General features: G+C 47.7%; 1 pseudogene; it reads left to right on the top strand.

Annotated features, from left to right (window-relative positions):
- Positions 1–904: 904 nt before the first annotated feature.
- On the top strand, positions 905–21,059 carry LOC109741675 (uncharacterized; annotated as a pseudogene).
- The last annotated feature ends 1,865 nt before the right edge of the window (positions 21,060–22,924 follow it).

The following is a 22,924-nucleotide window of genomic DNA, read 5'->3' as shown; positions in this document are numbered from 1 at the left end:
CAGAGTGTACAAAGTACAAAGTATGTTTAATGGCTGGCGTGCCACTGCCAGACGAGACATAGTAGTTGAATCCAACCATATAATAGTAGTCATACTAAAATACTATGCACTTTGTTACAGGGTATCGTCCACATCTGGTTGGATTATTAGCTCAAACAGCTGTCTGTTATTTCTTAATGATTGCCTGACCTACCCCCGGTGATGACTTAACAGCGCAACCCACACCCCAATTGCACTATTGTTCACTTAGTTTAGGAAAAATGATGCAAGGCTCGGCTACCTAACCAAAGATGTATGTACTGCTTGATACTTTATATTGTAGAGTCCACAAGCATAGCACCCCATACCTTGTGCTGAGGAAGACATGGGCAGGCAGGGATTTCAGAGACTAGCAATATGGAAGGTGGCAAGTCATAGTGTTAGCAAACGTTTAAATTGGGAGATTTGGACAGGGCTTTACTTTAATTGAAGTATTCTGCAGTGTGCGAATCAATTCTTAAAAAGTATTGAAGGAGCTTTCACTCCAGTGAATAGATCAGATTCAACTAAGGAGAGGAACATGGGCCTCACATGGGTATGCGTGATGACAGATTGGCAACCCATGGCTTGCATGTGTGAAAACTGGCAAGAAATTTGTCTGCACATGACTGACCGTCCATGGAGCGTATGCCTGGCATGGCATAGGCAGAATTAGCCGTTCGGCTCTCTCGTCTTCCTAGCCATGCCATCTAAAGGCAATAGCTACGAGTAAGTGTTTTTTTTTCCTTAAGTTTCCCTTTTTACTACAAAGATAAAAAAGCACATAAAGAGATTGAGTTGGATTCGAGAGCTTGGATCGACCTTTTACTCTGCAGCTGGATATAGCTATACCCATTTCTGCCAGATAGGTGCTGGCAATGTAATACAAAACGATGATCATCCGCAAGTTGGAGTAATTGTCTAGTACTACTTGTTATGGTGTCACATCTAGCTCTGTCACCGATGGAAGGGTGAACTGGTGGAGGCCAGCTAGGTAGCTGCTCGTTGGTTGCCAAAAAAAGGAGACTCGAGCTAAGTCTAAAACAAAGGAAAGATACTACCATCATTAGCATAACTTGATCCTTCATATACGCAGGGAGTCACAAGGCGCACTCTACCTCTCAGCTTCGCTAGCTGTCGCAAACACATCCTTCTGGTGCAAGAGAGCAAGAGCTCGCTGCTGCTGCGACGCCATGGCGGAGGTGGCAGGGATGATTGCGAGTGCGGTGGGGAATCAAGTCGCTAGCAAGCTGGGCGAGCTCGTGAAAGACGAGATCGCTCTGCTGTGGGGATTTGAGGACGATGTTGAGGGCCTGAGGGAGAAGATGGAAGATCTCCAGGCCTTGCTGCTTGACGCTGATGAGAGGATGCGCCGAGGAGAAATACAAGGAAAAGCTGTCAGTCGATGGCTGGCCAAGTTCAAGGACGTGGCCTATGACGTCGAGGACGTGCTGGATGACTTGGACGCTACCGCGCTCGTCGAGAAAACCCAGTCAAAGGTAATCCACCTACTAGTAATTTTTGTTTCTCGGGGTTACCGATATCATTCTACATTTTTGAGATGATTCTGTACCTTTCATTTGTGTACCTTGGCATTCAGAAATATATATACTTTCTTATCTTATAATATTGTTGAAATACTAGAAGAATAATGAGATCAAAAACCTGGAGTTACAAGTGAAACAAATTTACAAATCTATATGGAACATTGTTTAAAAATTTCTGACGGTGTGCATCGCTAAAAACTTATGGAATTTGCAAAGTAGACAAGAGGCAACAAGTATTTGAGTGATTAAGAAAGTTTAATCTGTATCCACTTCTACTTGACAGTGTGCTCAGTTGTTGTAACTCATTCTAACTAATAATTTTATATTAGTTTTTTTAGGAACAGTCGGTCTTTCTGCCATTCGATTAGACGGAAAGAGTTATGTACAAGTTGATTTCCCTAAAAAGAACATCCCCAAAAGACCAAAACTGTATCACATCTCTCAGGTCGTGGGAGATTTTGTATGTTAGCATAGATGTTGGGGGAAAAAAATAATTGCTTCTTTCTCTAGGACGACTGGATTTCGGTTATGATAGAACATAGTATGAGCCAAGCCAATCTAGCAGTCGCCTGCCATGTAACAACCTAGGCGCCCCTTTCAAAACTAACTTTTAATTTTCGAATTAGCACCATCATTTTTATACCCTTTTGGTAAAACATCCATTTTTTTACTTGTATCCTTTTCCTTTTAACTTTTGAAATATCCAAATTTCAGAGAGAGAGGGAGAGGGAGAGGGGGAGGGGGAGGGGAGGGAGGGAGGGAGGGAGGGAGGGAGGGAGAGAGAGAGAGAGAGAGAGAGAGAGACTTGTATCCTTTTCCTTTTAACTTTTGAAATATCCAAATTTCAGAGAGAGAGGGAGAGGGAGAGGGGGAGGGGGAGGGAGGGAGGGGGGAGGGAGGGAGAGGGAGAGAGAGGGAGAGAGGGAGGGAGGGAGAGAGAGAGAGAGAGAGAGAGAGAGAGAGAGAGAGAGAGGGAGGGGAGAGAGAGAGAGAGAGGGGGGGGGAGGGAGGGAGGGAGGGAGAGAGAGAGCGGGAGGGAGAGGGAGGGAGGGAGGGAGATGGTTGCCCCTTGTCTTTGTCTAAAAAGAAGAAGATAACTTGAACGACTACTACTACTAGGTTGAACTACTACTTCATACTTCAGCTACACCATCAAAGATAAAACTACTCCTCATCGTCGAAGCTCTTGAACTGATCCCAGACCTCATCCTTGTCCGGGTCATCGCACCCATCGTCCTCCTCCTTTGAGTCACCCTAGTCCTCCTCCGAGGAATCTACGTGGATCACTGTTGAGGGGCATGCCTCGTCTTCCTCCTTCCTCTTCTTGTTGGCGTCGCGCTTCCAGTAGAATTGCTTGGCATGCAGATACTCCAGATGATCATGTGCGAACATCGCCATCGTTGCCTCGTCGCTATCGCTGGGACTAACGACAATGGAGGGCCTCTTCTTCGCCTTCTTCGTCGCGATCTCCTCCATACGAATGCCCTCGGCATGAGCAACTCCGCATCCGCTCGGGTCTCAGTCTCCGGGAAGTTGAGGTCCGTCCCCTTCCTCCCGGTATACCACACCACCACGTCATAGGCACGAGCGGCCTTGTGGACGGTGCGCTAGGTGCCGAGCCAAAAGCGGCGTCCGGTATCGTTGAACTCCACCCCGAAGTTGGCGGAGAGCTTCTCCTTACGCTAAAGAACCACGTATTGCTCTTCGGCGGCATGGCAACGACCGGGGGGGGGGGGCAAAGTGGGTTGGCGATGGCGGGGCAGGGAAGGGCGCCGAGGAGGTGGTGGTTGGTGACGGCGGGGTGACGACACGGTTGGTGTGCTTGACGACGGAGATGCTCTAAGGATAGAGAGCTCTTCATTTTCTTTCTGTTTCTCGAAATCTTTGCATGACAAAGTAAAAAATTTAAACCTGATTTGCTAAAAAGGTGTTTTGATTCAATAAAAGAAAATTAATTTTCTTCACTAGTAACTTTATAGTTTATAGTAATATTTCTTTGTTTCTATATTTGCAACATGAAGCACTGGTTGAAGACTCGTCTGCAATATATGTCGATGTCCAGGATGTGAGCAGATTTTTAGAAATTGGCTATGCAATATTTTGTAACTTGGCGAATATCAGACTTGTATAGTTCAAAAACAGTGTGATCGTTTTACATGTAGAGGTTGTGCAGTTAGCTTTGTGATTTTTGCACATCTCATAAACATAATTTATTTGTATATTTTCATTACTGAAAGCTTGATTTTTTAAATTTTATAAAATGCATTCTTATTTTCCCTTCTATAAATTAGCATTTTTTTTCACCCAAGATGTACTCGTTTATAGCTCCTCAATGCAATAAACAATTTTTTTTGCACTAGCCGAACCAAGAGATGTCGGGCAAAATCACTAATTGAGGAGTACTTATTGCAAAGATCACTCTCACCTTCCGAGGTTGCGACAAGTGGCATGCTGCATGTGTGTCACTTGTCGCAACCTGTTAGTTTTCCCTTTTTTTCGTAGATCCACTTATTCAAAACGTTTTATCTCTTAAACCGCGCGTCCAAATCTCGAACCGTTTTCACCGTTGGATTTCTCGCGTTGAGATCTTCAAAACTAGATCCCATGTTGATAGGTTTTGGTGAACATTTTTTTCACGAAAATAACCGGACGGAAAAAACCGGACCGGGAGCACGGGTTTTTTTCCTTTCCAAAAGAGGCACGCCCGTGCCTCTGACGAAATCACAACCATGCCTCTCGAGGAACCAAGGCCGTGCCTCTCGCGGAAGAAAAAAGAAAACGCGTTTATTTCTCGTTTCCGAGAGGCACGGCTGTGCCTCTCGCGAAAGGAAAAAAGAACAGAAAACGTGTTTTTTTCGTTTCCGAGAGGCATGGCCGCGACTCTCGCGAAAGCATAACCGTGCCTCTTGCGGAAGCAAAACGGTGCTTCTCGCGGATGGAAAAAAAGACAGAAACGCAGATTTTTTTCCCGTTTCCGAGAGGCACGGCCGTGACTCTCGCAAAAGCAAAACCGTGCCTCTCGAGGAAGCAAAACCGCGACTCTCGAGAAAGAAAAAAACGCGTTTTCTCGCGCAAAAAATAATTATTTTTGGAAAAAATTGATCCAAAAGTTAAGGAAGACCGGTGGAAAACCGAAATGTCGATAAAACCGGAAAAAAACCTTTTGAAAAGCCGAAAACGTGTGCGAAAAAAAAACAAAATCAAGAGGCAGCGCTCAGAGCACGACACGTGGTGAGTGGCTGAGAACGCGCCAAGTGATGTTGATCGTTATGAGGCTTCCGAAGAAACGCTCGTCAACTAGTTGCTTTCGATGTAGGTGCTATTATTCAACGCCTTTAACGAGTTGAACAACGTGGTCCAAGGCTCAATTGCAAAGCTCGGTCGCACGTGGCCTCCTAATTTTTGTTTCTCACCTCTGGTACTGCCACTTATGTTTATGCTGTTGCTGGCTTCAGACCGTTTTCTAATTTTAAAAAAGGTCAAACAAAAAATTATTCACAAATTTACGAAAATATTCACGCATTTTAAAATTGTTCACAAATCTTAAAAAGTTTTGTGTATTTATTAAATATTAATGAATTTTCAGAATAAATCATGAGCTTGGTAAATATACATGAATTTTAAAAAATTCTGAAATTTTAAAAATAGTCATGAACTTGTAAAAAATCATGAATTTTGAAAGTAATTTATAAAATTTAAAAATGTAAATGAATTTTAGAAAAAATGTTAATGTATTCAAAAGATGTTTGAAGGGTCATGCGTGTAATTATTGCCCCACCCCCACCCCAACAACGGGGTGGGGAATAGGATTTACCGCTGGAAGCAGCGTTTCCGAGCACGAGCTCAAATGATCTCGAGTGAGTAGTAAAATTTGAAGAAAAATCAAAAGAATCTGACCTCTTTTCTGGGGCAAATATTGACAAATGTTTTCCGTGCTCACACAATTTCTTCAAAGGAAGACATTCATGGAAGTCATGGCAAAAGAAAACAGAACCGATGCTCCAAAAGTGTTATTTTCTAAAGCATTTTGAAGCGCTGTTTTTTTTTTGCCATGACTTCAATGAACGTCATTTCAAGATAAAATTTTGCAAGCACTTAAACTCATTTGTCGAAGTTCATAAAAAAATCATATATTTTTATTTTGGTTTTATTTCTTTGTGATTTTACTGTTCATCGCGAGATCAAAGAAGATGACTTTCGTTTACCCCTGCTCTTCTCTTACGTGATGCTAGTTAATTTTTTTTTGAGATAACTGTGTTTTTTTAGATAACTATGTGATGCTAGTTTTTGTTTCTTTGTGATTTTACTGTTCATCACGAGATCAAAGAAGGTGACTTTCGTTTACCCCTGCTCTTCTCCTACGTGATGCTAGTTTTTTTAGATAACTATGTTTTTTAGATAACTACGTGATGCTAGTTTTTGTTTTCGAGATAACTACATGCATCATGGGCTGAACCCAGTCTAGGCAGCCCATGTTCTCCTAATAAATAAAAAAACCGAATCCTATCATCCAATCATCCATGGGGTCCTAGAGATCTTCCATCTATCCATTTTAAACATGGGAAACGTTTGGAGACGGTGCGCCGGCCGAAGCTTTCGGCCGGTCGCCCGCTACCTCGTGCTGCCTGTGTCGATGAGAATCTCCATTCGTACCCTATCTGCTGCAGCCCAATCTCGCAGGCGAGGCCGCCGTCCACCACCCCCCCCCCCCCCCGCATCGCGCCCCCACCCCGCTGCAGCCCGACCTCCATCGCCGGTGGCCAAGCTCCCCTCGCCGGCCGCCATGGCTGCCTGCCGCCATGGCCAGATCCATCCCCTACCTCCAGCCTTCACGCAGGCGCATCCCCTCCCCCTCCCCCCCCCCCACCCACGGCTGCGACTGGGCGACCACGACCTCTATCGCCGGCGGCCAGGCGCTCCCTTGCCGGCCGCCATGGCTGGATGCACCCGCGCATACTAGTGTTGCAACTGTCATTTAGAACAGCTTCAACAGTTGTTGAAAAAAGCTTCAACCATGGACAGAAAAGCTTCAATGAAACTGCACATCAAGAGAAAGCTGCAACCGTAGTTGGTTTTTGTTAGTACTGGGGAAGTTTTTTGCTACATCCATCAGGCAGAGCTGCGACCTCGCGGCGATGACAACGACGATTTTTGTTGCAACCGTAGTAGATTTTTGCTACTACCGCGGAAGTTTTTGCTACATCCATGTAAGGCGGAGTTGCGACCTCGCAAAAGACAGCGACGGTGTTTGATTTTTGCTGCAACCGTAGTACATTTTTGCTACTACCGGTGAAGTTTTTCGCTACATCCATGTAAGGCGGAGTCGCGACCTCGCAAAGGCGGCGACGGTGTTTGATTTTTTGCTGCAACCGTAGTTGTTTTTTGCTACTACCGGTGAAGTTTTTTGCTACATCCGTTCAGACGGCGCTGATTAACTGGCGGCCGTCATCGATGCAATCCCCTGCAGCCAGCATCCACGGCGAGGGTGGCAGCGGAGCTACAACCATCGCCGTCGAGAGCTACAGCCGCAGGTAGAGTTGTTGCATGGGTCGAGGCGACGACGAGGACGGCCGGGATGGTGGGGACCGGCGACGAGGACGGCCGGCGAGGGGCGGGGACCGGCGATGAGGAAGGCCGGCGAGGGGTGGGGCCCGGCAATGAGGATGGCCACCGAAGGGGGCAGGAGGCGCTGCGCCGCGGTCCCCCGAGCGAGAGGTGCAGATCTAGCCTGACCACGCGAGGAAGAAGCTGTTGGGGCGTTTTTTTTTTACCAGATCCAAAGGCTGCGCGGCTCACATCCAACGGCTGGGGCTCGACCGGCCCAACCATTCCGCCGGTGCGCCGGCGCCTAGCGTTGCCCTTTAAACATTGTGACGACTTAATAAAGGCTTCGCGAGATTGTCTAAAAAAAATCATATCGTCCATGATTGGTGGATTGCTCTAAAAAAATTCAAATCATCTGTGACCTCTTCTAAAAAAGATCCAATCGTCCATGACCGGAAACCGGTCGCTGCCTGTTGCGGCTTTGGCCGGAGTAGGAGACAGAGATCGGTGGTGCCGACCACGGCGATGGCGTGTGCACAAGGTCTCAAAATGTTAGGTGCCATGGGGGAGAGCGTGTCCTCCGAGAGCTGATGCGAGGCTGGCGATATGGCGGCTTTATGTAGGAACCGTACGATGATGGACGGCAGCGGGCGTGCTGGTGTAGGACGGAGGGAGACCACCATGTACGATATATAAAGTTCTATAGTATCGAGAGCATTTCCTTCTCAACTTCGTAGAGATAATGCACGAATCCATTATGTTATTTTTTTTTATGCTGACGGTATGAAAGGAAAATGGCAAATGACGTTGGCTCTAATTTGTTTTACAGGTCAAGTTATTCTGTTGTGGGAGCGATCAGCTGCTCCAACAGTCGACCATAGCCCACAGTATGAAGACCGTGAGGGAGAAAATACTCAAAATAAAAATGGACGGCCAGAAACTTAATCTTGTGCCTCATGCGGCAAGGGCAGAAGGGAGCCGGGACAAGGAAACATTTGCAGCCAGCATTAGTGAAGGCATGAAAACTGGAATGGTGGGGAGGGACATGGAGAAGGACAAGATAATCAGCCTACTATTGACAAGTGAAGCTAATGAAGATATCTCCATCGTTCCAATTATTGGGCTTGGTGGTCTAGGGAAGTCAACATTGGCTGAATCAATTTTGGCAGATGAGAGGGTCAATGTCTTTGATGTCCAAATCTGGGTTCATGTGTCTGAGCAGTTTGATTTGCACAAAATTGGGAGTGCCATCATGAAACGTATAAATGGTAGTTTCAACCTTGATTACTGTACTTTGCAATTTTTACATGACAATCTGAAGAAAGAACTATCTGCTACAAGATACTTGATTGTTCTAGATGATCTCTGGGAAGAAGATGGAAATAGACTGGAAGAATTGAAGCGGATGTTGCAATATGGCTGCAAGGGTAGCAGGATTGTAGTAACTACGCGAAACCAAAGCGTAGTGGAAGCACTAAGCTCTGGTTTTCTGGCAAAAGAGCATAAAATGTGCGTTGTGCCTGAGTCCGACCAAATCAGTTTGGGTCTTTTATCACCTGGTGACTGCTGGGAAGTAATGAAGCAAAGGGCACTTGGACCTGGTGATGACCAAAGTGGTTTGCAAGAAATTGGAAGGGAAATTGCAGCAAAGTGTGGAGGGTTACCAATTGTGGCAAATGCTCTTGGGAAAATATAAGAGACACCAAAGTTGACTTGGGTTTGAGAGAAGAACATCAAAGCAAGGCATTAGAACGTCTAATGCTTAGCTACTGCTACATGAAGCTTGAGTTTAAAATGTGTTTCACATATTTGGCGGTCTTCCCCAAGGGTTCCGTGATGGACCAGCACCATCTAATCCAGCAATGGACCGCTCTCGGATACATTAAGGCACATGATGATGGTGAAAGGTGTATCAACTATCTTCTCGGGATGTCATTTATTCATATTTCACGGTCATCCTCGGTGAGTGTTGAACTCTCTCTCTCTCTCTCTCTCTCTCTCTCTCTCTCTCTCTCTCTCTCTCTCTCTCTAGTAATATTCACTCCATGGATAGGAACTTTGGACAGATTGTAGGTTTTTCGTTGACATTTAATGTTTATTATCTTCAGTTTAATACATGTAAATGAATTGAAGTATGTGTTAGTAATACTACTTTTCAACACATAAATTTGGAACACTTTACGAAAAAAGGCTTTCGCCCCGCTTTATATTATAAAGCCAACCGCACAACAAGCATCCAACAAGGTCCAACACACACACACGCACACACATATGGAGGTCCACAGGGACAAATAGTACACGAAAGGGTCAATGCTGAGGGCACAGCACAACCAGCCCTAAACCCAAAACACACACGCCACAAACCACATAACCGCCAGGCGGTCTAGTCAGGCTCAGGTGGAGGAGGCGGCAGCGGGGGAGCCACGCGGAGCGCCATCGAGCGAAGATCGGAGAGGAGGGCGGTGATGACGTCTCGGTCCTGGGGGCGGCTAAGCGGCCGCCAAAGCTGCAGGTAACCACACATTTTGAAGATTGCGTCGGTCGCACGACGGAGGGGCACCTTCTGAATAACAAGCTTATTTCAAATGTTCCAAAGCGTCCAGGCGAGAACCCCAACGCACAGCCATCTAATATGGTGGTAGCGAGCAGGGCAGGCGTTAAGCTCAGCAAGCAGGTCGGGAAAATTGGTATTACACCACTGTCCGTCAACCGTTTCGCGGAAGCATGCCCAAAGGAACTGGGCAGAGTGGCACGAGAAAAAGATGTGGTTAGCATCCTCAATCGTGCCACAAATGGGGCACATCCCATCACCCGGGCCATTACGCTTGAGGACTGCAACCCCAGAGGGGAGGCATCCACGGATCCATTGCCACAGGAAGATCCTGATCTTCAGCGGGAGACGGATGTCCCAGATCAGGCTAAAAGGTTCCGGGGCCGTCGAGGGAGCAATGGCGCCATACAGGGACTTCGTGGAGAAACGTCCAGAGGGCTCGAGGCGCCAGGACAGAACATCCCGGTCCTCCGCCACGTCCATCGGCATAAGTGCGATGTCTTGGAGGAGGGAGTCCCAGGCGGCCACCTCGAGGGGGCCAAAGGGGCGCCAAAAGGCGAGACGCCCTAAGTCAATAAGGGTCGTCTCGACAGAGACCCGAGGGTCAGCCGTAATGGCAAAAAGTTCTGGGAAACGCGCCACCAGGGGGGCGTCCCCAAGCCAGCGGTCGAACCAAAACAAGGTCGAGGCTCCGGAGCCAACTGAGATGGATGTGCCGATGCGTAGTACGGGCAGAAGCTGGATCACGGACTGCCAGAACTGGGAACCACCCGTACGTTGGCAAAAGGCAAGAGGTTGGCCACGGAGGTACTTATTACGGATGATGGAGAGCCAGAGGCCTCCCTCCCCATTGGCAATACGCCACAGCCATCGGGTCAGGAGGGCAATGTTCATGCGTCGGGAGGACATGATCCCAAGGCCCCCCTGGTCTTTGGGTTTGCAGATGCCGGGCCAGCTCACCATATGGTACTTCTGCTTGTCGCCCTCGCCAGCCCAGAAGAACCTCGACTGGTATTTGGCCACCTCCTGATGGAGGGTCTCATGCAGGCTGTAGAAGCTCATGAGAAACCAGAGAAGGCTAGCCAGTGAGGAGTTGATTAGGATCACCCTGGCAGCCTTCGACAGCCAGCGTCCCCTCCAGGGTTCGACCCTGTGCTGCATCCTAGTCACCGTCGGGCGAAGATCCGCGATGGTGAGTCTGGAGTCACTAATGGGCACCCCCAAGTAGGTGGTGGGGAAGGTGCCCAGGCGGCAGTTAAGCCGGTCCGCAATGGACAAAGCTTCGTCCAGGGGGTAGCCGAGGACCATCACTTCGCTCTTGTCGAAGTTGATGGTGAGTCCCGACATCTGTTGAAAACACAGGAGGAGGAACTTCAGGTTGGCGATGTCGGACGCGGAGCCCTCCACCATGACAATGGTGTCGTCCGCATATTGGAGGAGGGAGACCCCTCCTCCGTCCACAAGGTGGGGGACAACGCCCTGGATATGGCCGCAGGTTTTGGCCTTATCAAGGATGACTGCAAGGGCATCGACAACCATGTTAAAGAGGAACGGGGAGAACGGGTCACCCTGGCAAACCCCACATAAGGTGGGAAAGTAAGGCCCGATCTCGCCGTTAATGTTGACCGCCGTCCGGCCGCAGGTGACGAGTTGCATAACCCGTGTCACCCAGCGGTCGTCGAAGCCCTTTCGAAGGAATACTTCCCGAAGGAAGGGCCAGTGGACCATGTTGTAGGCCTTGTGAAAGTCGAGCTTAAGGAACACTGTGTGGTGGTGCTTGGATCGAACTTCATGGAGGACTTCGTGAAAGACCAACACCCCATCCAAAATAAATCGGCCTTGGATGAAGGCGGATTGGTTGGGGTGGGTGACAGAGTCCGCAAGAAGGGTCACCCTATTGGCGTACCCTTTGGCCAGGATCCTGAAGATCACGTTAATCACGGCGATCGGGCGGAACTGGCGGATGTCCGAGGCCCCAGGAACCTTTGGGATGAGGGTAATGATCCCATAGTTCAGGCGTCCAAGGTCCATGGACCCAGAGAAGAACTCGTCGAAGAGGGCCATGACCTCCGGTTTGATGGTTTGCCAGAATGTTTTAAAGAACAATACTGGCAATCCATCCGGGCCCGGAGCCGAGGAGGGGTTCATGCCTTTAACCGCCGCAAGGACCTCCTCCTCCGAGAAAGGCGCCACTAAAGCGGCATTGGCCTCGGCGGAAACAAGCTGGGCACCCGACCAGGTATCGGGGGCCAGCGCAGCCCCACCCCGAGGGGTGGGGGTGAAAAGGGCTTTATAGAAGCCATCTACGTGGGTGCGGATGTCCGAGGGTCGAACAAGCTGAGTATCACCCGCCCACAGGGAGTGAATGGAGTTGTGGTGACGCCGGCCGTTGGCAATCGCCTGGAAGTAGGCCGTGTTGGCGTCGCCCTGGAGCACCCACCGTTGGGTGCCGCGCAACCGCCAGTAGGCCTCTTCGTCGGCATAGATGACCGAGAGCTGGTCCTCGAGATCATATCTCAACATCCACTCATCCGGGGAGATCCCGGACGAGTTAGCACGGGCGTCCAGGGCCTGGATGGCACTCAAGAGGGCCTTCTTGCGGTCACGGATATCACGACCGAGGTTCGCGCCCCAGCCCTTCATAAATTGGCGGGCTAGCTTGGCGCAAAACTGCCAGGAGTCGACCGCGGACATGGCGCGGTGGGGGGAGTCGCGCGCGGCGGTCCACTTAGCCGCAACAGCCGCGCGGAACCCGGCTTGGTTGAGCCAGAAGAGCTCGAACCGGAACCGGGGGGGAATGGGGGGGCGCTCATCAGCAGAGGAGAGGAGGAGAGGGACATGATCAGAGCCGATCCTAGTAATAGCCTGAACCGAGGTCAGGGGGCATCTGAGCTCCCATTCCGGGGAAACTAAGACGCGGTCCAGGACAGACTGCGTCGGGTTCGCCTGGCGGTTAGTCCAGGTGAACCGGGCCCCCGTGTACTCGAGCTCACGGAGGCCAAGCTCCGCGATGCAGTCGTTAAACATCTGCATCCGGGGGCGATTAACCCGGTCATTGTTCTTCTCATTCGGGGAGCGGATGAGGTTAAAGTCACCACCCACCACGACAGGTAGGGGGGAAGCGGAGATCTTCTGCTGTAGCTCGGCGAGGAAGGTCGGGGAGCGGCTGTGATCCGCCGGTCCGAAGACGATGATGACCTCCCATTTGAAGTTGAGCGTGCGCTCGAAGATCTCCATACTAACGAAGAACTCACCCCCGATCCATACCTCCCACCTCAAAGGTGGCATCCTTAACACCTAAGAGGATGCCACCCGAGTGGCCATTGTTCCCACTAGAAGGGAGCCAATGCCAGGCGAACAGGTGGGAGCTAAGGCTGTCAAGCTCAGGGAGACAGAAATCCGTGCGCATGGTTTCTTGGATGGCGATGATGTCGATGTGCTCGTCCCGGATGTACTCAACTAGCTGGCGGCGGCGGCCGTCATGGCCGAAGCCGCGAATGTTCCAGAAAAGGGCGCGCATCTAAACCGCCATTGAGGGGCTGCTTGACCCCAGGATGGTGGAAGCACTGTGGGCTCTAAGAGCGGCAGTGCGAGAGTGAGTGCGGCCACGGATCTCCTCGACCGGCGTCCCAGAGGGTTGGGGTGCCAGGGTGCGGAGGAAGCGGGCCCGTGTCTCGGCGAGTTTCCCGTCAAGGATCTCGCGGGCCTGGATAGCCGCAATCTGCTCCAAGGGGGGGGGGGCAACCTCCCCCCTGAAAACTACAGACGAGTCTAGGGCCACCTTGGCAAGGCGGCCGAGCGGAACGGCTTTGAGCGCAGAAAAAGAGCAGCTGGAAGAACTGGAAGGGATGTCGATCGCACCTGACTCGAGGTTCCGGGCTGCAGCCCGGATCTCATCCCGCTCGGAGATGGACAGCGCCGGGAGGCCGGCCGGGCGATCCGCGTCGAGCCGGGCGCTGCGGCGGGAAGCCGTCACCGGGGTCGACGAGGCCCGAACCCGACGGACGTAGGGCACCGACCGAGGCGGGTGGGAGGCGACGGGGGTGACCACCTCCTCGGAGGCCACCAGCAGCAGACGAGTCGGGGAAGCAGGCGCCGGAGGGATCATACGGGCACCAGACCCCGCCTGAGGAGAGGGCGGGTCCGGGGCCGGCGGATCCGGGGCCGGCGCGTCGTCAACCGTGGCCGGGGAGGGAGCCGGGGGGGAGGCGGGAGGCGGCGGCGCATCCGCCCTAGGGGGGTCCATCGGGGGGGATCCGAGGGGGGGAGGCACCGACATCGGCGAGGCCGGAGGCAGCAAAGAAGCCGAGGCCAGAGACGAGGGTGCCGTGGCCACCACGGGAAGGACGCACGGCGAGCGCGGCGAAGATGCCGGGAGGACGAGGAGGCTGACGCTGGAGATGTCGCTGAGCTCGGCCGAAGAGGAGGGAGAGGAGACAGGAAGCGTGGCGGGGGCGGCCTCGGCGGAGAAGGTCAACCCACGCGACCGGCCCGCACCCGCGCCCCCATGCCCCGGAGGTGGAGAGGGGTCCCGTGAGGGGGAGCGGCTGCGGCCAGAGCACTTGGCTCCGTGAATCCTGTAGTTTCAAATACGACTTCAGTAGAGTAAAAGTATTTGAAACTACAGGATTCACGGAGCACTTGGCTAGTATTTTTCACCTGCTATATTATATGTATACAGGTAGACAATACATACTGAAATATTAGTTATGTATATCATGTTGATTTTTTTTACCAAGTTATATCATATTAACAGGTAGGCAGTTAGCTAGTATGTTGATTTTTTTATGTATATCATGTCTATTGTCTCTTCTTTTTCCTTGACTATTTTGATAATATTAAAAGTGCGAACAGCCTATTTTGATAATATTAAACCATATAGTGATTGGATATATAGCGACCAATCACTTTATAACTATACCTAATCTGTTCAAAGGATTCTACATTTTAGCTTACAAGACTATTTTGATAGTATTTACTTTTCCAGGTTGATCCAGGTCCAATGCATGCAAAAACTTCTCAGAAGTTCACCATGCATGATTTGGTGCATGATCTTGCATCAGTAATTACTTCCAAAGAGTTCCTCATTTTGGACGCTGATGCCACGGAACCAAGGGGCTGGAATAGAGCTCGTTATTGCCGGCATGCACGATTGATCAACTACCAAAATCAAACCACAGTTTTCAAAGACCTGCCAATCACAGCTAGAACCATCCATTTTAGGTATTCAGGAAAATTGCAACTTCCCAAAATGGCATTTTCTCGATCCAAGTACATACGTGTGCTGGATTTAAGTGGGCATTCAGTTGGAAGGCAATCTACTTCAAGCAACTTAGACCTTCATGGAAGTTCAGTTGAGGGGCAATCCACTTCCAGCAACGTGGTACTGCCATCGTCCATTCATAAATCGAAGCTGCTTAGGTACCTTGATGCCACATCCTTGCCAATTACATCGCTTCCAAAGTCTTTCCACACACTAAAACACATGCAAACTTTAATTCTATCCAAATGTGCACTTGAAACATTGCCTGACACTATCTGTAGCCTCAACAAGCTTTGCTATCTGGATCTATCTGGTAATGTCAGCCTTACTAAGCTCCCGGCGTCACTTGGGAAGCTCTCCAAACTCTCTTTCCTCAACTTATTGGGGTGTTCCATGCTCCAAGAGTTACCCGAGTCCATCTACGAGCTAACTTGTTTACGGCACCTAGACATTTCTGAGTGTCGTACCATTAAAAAGCTCCCTGATAAATTTGGCACCCTTTTGAAACTCATCTTTCTAAACCTGTCTGGTTGTTCCAAGATAACCAGTCTACCTGACAATCTTAGACTCCAGTCTTTAGAGCATATGAACCTATCAAATTGCCACGAGCTAGAAAACCTACCAAAAGATTTTGGCAACCTTCAAAGGCTTGTGTTTTTGAGCCTTTCTGATTGCTACAAGGTTTCATTGCTGCCAGAATCATTTTGCCAACTTATTCATCTAAAGTTCTTAGATCTTTCTGACTGCCATGAGCTCATGGAACTCCCTGAATGTTTTGGTCACCTTTTTGAGCTTGACTCTTTGAACCTAACAAGTTGTTGCAAGCTGCAAGTACTGCCCGAGTCATTCTGCAAATTGTCTAAGCTGAGGTGTCTCAATTTGTCTTATTGTATGAGGCTTGATAAGCTCCCACCTTCGTTCGGTGACCTTAAGCTTCAATCATTGGACATATCTTCTACAGAATCTCTCAATGCCTTGCCAGATAGCATTGCTGAAATGACAAGTCTCACTCGATTTGAGGCCATGGAAGGAAATGCTAATGTGATGGCACGCGTTGAGGAAATTAAAAAGCATCTTATTTCAGGAGAAATAGAGCATGTTGTACAACAGAGAGAAAATAAAGGATGCAGCAGTATAGTGGAACTTGCAGATTTGACTTGTTATGAGTTGGATGTTCAAGAGCTTCAGAATGTCAAGCATCCAGAAGACGCAGAGAGAGCAAAGTTGCGTGATAAATCAGATCTGAGGCAACTATCTCTTCGCTGGGGAACCAACGGAGGCGAGGGTAAATCTGTGTTGGAGAAGCTCACACCTCCCCGGACTCTTGAATTTTTTTATCTATTCGGGTATATGAGCAAGGATTTTCCTAAATGGATGTCTGACATCTCTTCCTACCTCCCTTCTCTCACCTTCCTCAGCCTTTGTGGTTTAGGAACATGTGATACTCTTCCTCCATTTGGGCAGCTACCAAATTTAAGAAGCATATGTATGGAGAAAATGCCCAACATCAGGAAAATAGGCAAGGAATTCTTTGGGCAGGGCAGACCCTGTTTAAAATTAAGATCGATAATGTTGAAGTTGATGGAGAATTTAACTGAATTGTGGACAACAAGGTCTGGTGAAGAAAATGAAGAGTTCTTAATTCCTAATTTGCACTCTTTGTGTCTGTCGAACTGCCCAAAATTGAAGTTTCTGCCATATCCGCCAAGAAGTATGATTTGGTACTTGAAAAACACTGATGAGATTATTGCAGAAGGAGGATTTGGGAAGCTTTCATCTTCTGCGCTTCCTTTTGAAATGGTAATAAATAATTGCAGTTTTTCTCCAGACAATTGGGATAGACTTCATCACTTCCCCACCCTTGAAGTATTTCAAGTTGAATCCTGCAAGGGCTTGAGGGCATTGCCAGAGGTCATTAGATGCTTCACCTCTCTAAAAAGCCTAGTTTTGAAGTCACTGAAGGAATTGGAGTCACTACCGAAATGGTTGGGGTGCTTCATTTCCCTGCAACGTCTTCTCATCAAGGATTGTCCCAAGCTAACATCTTTACCAGAAAGCATGAAGAACCTTACTGCTCTGAAACTGCTACAGCTGCAGGGGTGCAAAGGCTGGGAAATATTGCCGGAATGGATAGGGAAGCTCACTTCACTACAAGACTTTCAAATCATTGATTGCCCCAACTTGACATTTTTGCCAGAGAGCATGAAGGGCCTTACTTCTTTAACAGAGCTTTGGATAGAGGAGTGCCAAGGCCTAGCTATGTTGCCAGAAAGCCTAGGACAGATAATTTCCCTGCAAAAGTTTCAGATCATCGATTGTCCCAACCTGACAACTTTGCCTGAAAGCATGAAGGGCCTTACTTCTTTAACAGAGCTTTGGATAGAGGAGTGCCAAGGCCTAGCTATGTTGCCAGAATGCCTAGGACAGATGATTTCCCTGCAAAAATTTTGCATCATCGATTGCCCCAACCTGACTTTTTTGCCTGAAAGCATGAAGAAGCTTACTGCTCTCAGAGTCCTATCTTTGAAGGAGTGCCAACGCCTACATATGCTGCCAGAATGGCTACAAGAACTCACTTCCCTGGAAGAATTTAACATCATGGATTGTCCCAACCTGATATCTTTGCCTCAAAGCATACAAAACCTTCCAGTCTTGAAGGAACTCTACATTTGGGGCTGTCCGATTCTGGTCGAGAGGTGCCAAGGGGAGGATGCAGGCCTTATTTCTCACATCCCGGAAGTGACGTTACATGTACCAGAAGAATGAGAGGTATGCAATTCCCAAAAGTAAAGATTTGTTCCTCTTAGTTACTTATGTCTTTATTTGCACATGCTTTTGCAATATTCGTGATGACCTCGGAATTATTTCAAAGGATGCATCCGTTGGTGTCTGTTCATACTTGATCTGTGTGCTCCGTCGCGTTAATTAGTTATGCTTTACCAATGAGTAGATATCTTATTACCACGATATTCTCTAATCTCTAATATGGATCATTGGATTCTCTTTGTACATGTTTTTACATGAATACAGGAGGGTAACTTAATGTTTGATACAGGGGGGTGACTTGTGAAGACGCGAGAGCTAAAGCAAATAAAAAGTGCAAAGTTATCTGGATTCTGGAGAAATGAGTTATGTCTTTGTCTGGCGGTGGTGACTTGTGAAGCCTGACGGTGGTGTATTCCAGGCAATCTAGTGTTCTCTGTAATGTCAATCTGGAGCTTTCCTATCGGGAATGACCTTGTAACCAAAGCAATGGAGAGTCGGAGGCTGTTGCAGCAACCTACCATAATGTCAATCTAGTGCTCTCTGTAATGTAAGTCTACTGCTGCCTTCTGACCCAACCGCGGTGTGGCAGCAAGGTTCGCTTTGATTCAATGTTTTGATCAGCTATATTTTCCTGCCATGGATTTTTGGAGCTTGCTCTGCTAATCTGTATTTTTTTGCATAATTTTTTTATCAGAGTTTTGGTCTGACCATGTGGCAACACCAGCCCTGAAGAAGGCACGAACAGGCCCACATTTGTTCCACCTGTGACTCTGTACTCTCTAGAACAGAGTGGAAGGACTAAGTAGAATGTTTCTGCTTGCTGACAAGTGCAGAGTGATGACGAGGAGACATGCAGGAGAAAGTTTCAGAGCAAAAGGGAGAGATACGTAGACTCTGAAAACTGAAAAGTGTAAGTAAGTATCAAACTGAAAACTGAAACTCTGAGCAGTGGTCTCTAATGTACAGCTTGCAGTTATGTCTGTCGTAACGCGTTTTTGGCCCTTGCTAACATCCCCGTTGGCAAAAGTTTTGGTTTTGTCTCAATATGGTAGCAGTAGCAGGTGGACTATTTCCCCGATTCCCCTAGTGTGCGGGTATGTATATGTAATTCTGTATGCATGAATCCAAAGTTTAAGCAATCTTCTTCCTGTACATTCAGGTGCTGTGCCGAGGAGACGTTGAAATGCCATTTGGCACAATGACTTGAGATGAGAATACGAGGTTCTCAAGAGGTCGGAGCCCTTCAACCAAGCAAGTTGAGGTGTTGCCGGTCTCTACTCCACTGCAGAGCCAATTGGAGATCCTCCTAATTGAGGAGACAAAGCTTAGGTGTGCGAAAGTCATGAGTTTTTTTTTTTTTTTTGCCGAATCAAGCTTTGTTAACCAAATACTATATTGTTTGCATTTTTTCTGCCTGGTTTTCGGTTTGTTCTGGCTAATCCTGATCTGTTTGCAGACTAATGAACCTTTTCTTGTTTCCTCAACTTCCTAAGGTAACATGGATTAGTCCTCTCACAAGATGCTTCCACAGCTTAACCTGGGCAGCAGAACGAGCTGGATGCAAGAGCATCTTCAGTTTGACTGTCTAGTGCCAGACCAAAGTGGGAGGCTGCATGCAGCAACATTCTCTGCCTGCCCTTCTCCAGATGGTAGCCACCCCTTCTCTCTTTGAGTCAATGTTTTTCTGCACCTTGAATGTACGTACATATTCTGACTGAAGTATAGGCGATATAGAATCCAGGAGATGCAACAAAAATGATCTGGATCTGGACTGACTCTGCGGGATCGCCGGTGTTTTTTTCTTGTATCCGGAGTGTCATCTTGGCTGCGGGTTTGATAGGCAGCGGAGAAGGCATGAAGAGGCCCACATCTGAAAATCCGTTCTGCAGGTAATTATTCAGTCCGCTCTGCAGGCTGATAAAAGAGATAGTCTCAGCATCGACGCCGTCAATGTTGTCCAGAACATGCACTCTGAAATCTGAAATGTGTAAGTATCAACCGAACTTGACTGTTTAGGTTCAGTTCTCTGAGCAGTTACGTCCGTCGAAACGCGTTTAAAGCCCTTGGTAACATCCCTGTTGGCAAAAGATGTGGTTGTGTTCAAATACACTAGCAGTTTGATTATTTCCCAGATTCACCTAGTGTGCGGCCGTGCGGGTATATATCTGTAGTTCTGTATTTTAAATCTGAATTTTAAGCAATTCTGTTCCTGATTGTGCATTCAGGTACTGTGCGAGGAAACGATCAGACAGACAAGCTCAGCTGTTGTCTCTCCTCGGTTGCAGAACCAATATGAAATCCTAACTGGGGAGACTGAATTGTACAAGCTTAGGTTTGTGCAAGTCATGGTGGTGAATCAAGCTTTGTTAACCCAACAAATTGTTTGCATTGTTCTGTCGAGTTTCGATTAGTTCTGGTAAATCATGACCTGTGTCCCGACTACTGAACCTTACCATATTTCCTCAACATCCAAAGCTAACATGGATAATTCCTCATGCAGGAAGGACAGCCCGAGGCCGAGCAACAGACCGAGCTGGCTGCGCGAGCTTCGACACGGGACGGGAAACACTCTCATCCAGAGCTGATAATTGATACGGGGATTACAACTTCAGTTACTGTTGGTCGCAGACCAATGTGTGAGGTTGCAGCAACGTTCACTGCCCTTCTCCAGATGGTAACCGCTCCTCTCTTGCAGTCTCGTTTTGCTGCACCTCCAATGTACATTTTCTGAGTTTTTCTTCTTACTTCAGGTGCACAGCACAAGCGTCGATCCTCCCAGTTCGCACAACAAAGATGGAGATGGGCCGATATGGAATCCAGGAGATGAGACAAACTGATCTGGATCTAGACTGACTCTGCCGGATCACCGATGTTTTCTCTTGTATTCCTAGTGTCAGCTTGGCTGCGTGTGGTGTTGATGGGCCGATATGGATAGTATTGCAGTGTTCTGTTCTGAATGTGTATGTCTTGGGACTAGCTACAGTGCGAGATGATGTGAATGCACAAGGAATCATCATAGATGTTCTTTATGAAATTCTAATTTATATTCTCTTCTCTGAGAGAAAATAATTTATGATCTTACACCTTCCATTATAGGATCACTAAAAATACAGCAAAGTAGCAGCAACTAAGCTATCAAATATAACGTACGAACCTATGTTCAGAGGCCCTGGTGTTCTTCTCATGTTGAAATAACAGTGGATACATACATTATACAAGTACGGTAGATGTCTCTTATTGGATTAGGTTTAAGGCTGAACAATTAGCTCACTACCCAAGGATTCTGAGTTGCCGAGTTCACGAGCATAACATCTATTTTAAGCAATGTTTTAAATAGCGGGCTATGGCAAATAGCGGCGGCCCTCCAAATCAGCTATAGCGAGGCTATAACAGGCTATTTCGCAAGTTTAGCGGGCTATGCCGCATAGCAGTACTTGCTGAAACCGCTATAGCTGGGCTATAACCGGCTATTTAAAACTTTGATTTTAAGGGTGTACATCTCTCATCTCTCTCTCTGGTCCAGTGGCGGCAACAGCCAAACTTACTTTTGAAGGTCCAGTTGTATCCATTTGTTAACCACGTCTGCAGAAAGTGAAAAAATGCACTACGAATCTAGGATAAAAAAGGTTTTGTACCTACTGATTGATTGAACTACAATTTCAGCTGGACCAGAAGATCCAGGATTTTTTTCATCCGATTCGGGCAACAATGTTGAGTGACTCAAAGGAACAAGGTTAATTTTCTGCTGGCAGCCCATCACCTGCTGATTTACCTAGCTTTCTTAACTAGTGAATATATTATTTTAATTCAACAAAAAAATATTATACCATTTGGATTACTCTGTTTAATTACGAACCGTGTCATGAATTCTGTTTTATCTCATCCTCTTAAGATAGATAGCTCCTCTCACAAGACGCTCTCATTGCCAGCATACGCGCGGCCGAGCAGCAGATCGAGTTGGATGCAGGAGTTTCGACATGGAAAGAGCGAATTGAGCCTGCCTTACGGCAGCTGGTTGGTTTGCACGACTGAACCACTAACTGTTCCGCATATTTACGAGCATACTTTTAGCACTCGTCGGCACTGCTCCAATTTGTGCCTTATCAGTATGCGAATTGAGACCACATTCTCGTATTGGTTTATATTAAGACTTAGGAGCATGCAAGTGAACCGTTGACACAGTAATTGTATCATTCAGTGAGATTGTTCCTACTACACCATAGATGCAACAACATTCTGTCCCCTTCGATCTCCGTACGGTAACCCCCATTCTCTCTTACACTCATGCATCAGGTGTGACTCCGATGTAACTTTCTGAGCTCTCTTCTTGTTTCAGGTGAAGGTGAACGGCAGCAGAAGTTTTGGTCTTGCCATTTTAGAAATCAACAAAGGCTAAGGTCGGCGCGGGGCTCGTGGGGGAGTAATCAAGATGTTTACGCTTATTGTAGTCTTCGAAGCATCTGCTACGTGGCAGCGGGCTGATCAATTCTGTACACATGATGATGTTTTGTGTGCATTCTGACTTGCGCCAAACCACAGACGCTAGATGGTGCACACATGAATAGCACAATCATCGTGGTGTTCCTCTATGACAAAGTAACTGTGCTTTGCTGACAAGTTGAGAGGTGTCATTGCCACTCTTCCTGTTGATGACCCCTCAATGACTAACTAAGCCCCGGCTCGATATTTTTTAAACTATTTGTTGAGTTCGGTTAGATGTGAATTACTCTGGTGGATAATCGATTTCTTAGGGCCAATTTGTAAAGTATGACTACTTCTTGATATCGTGCAGTTAACTATTCATTGAGTCAAAGATTTCTGAACCTTGGCTCTTTATATTCATTTTGTTCACAAGCAGTACATATACTTGTTTGAAGTCATAAAAAATGCTGCAACAGAAAGGATCAACAGCAAGTCCCTATATGAGACCTTTTACTGTACATCGGATAAATATTGACCATTCATTTTTGCTGATCTAAGGTTAATATTGTAAACTAGCAATGAACGTCGTACCTCGTTGGAGGCAACGGTTTCGTGTTATATAGGCAGGGGAGTATCCCTGAGATATGCATACAGGCTGTTTAAATTACATCTTGGGAACCAAGTAAAGAGAGAAGATAGAGATGAAAAGAGGTTACAAGAATATTGTCAAACTCTATCTCTAACTAACCTAGTTCGGCCTAGGTGGGACCATTGCGCCTAGCATATCACGTTTAACACCCTCCCATAATCACA

Source organism: Aegilops tauschii, chromosome 3 (assembly GCF_002575655.3).
Source record: "Aegilops tauschii subsp. strangulata cultivar AL8/78 chromosome 3, Aet v6.0, whole genome shotgun sequence".
NCBI classification, from domain to species: domain Eukaryota; kingdom Viridiplantae; phylum Streptophyta; class Magnoliopsida; order Poales; family Poaceae; genus Aegilops; species Aegilops tauschii.
This window is presented reverse-complemented; position numbering and strand designations above follow the sequence as displayed.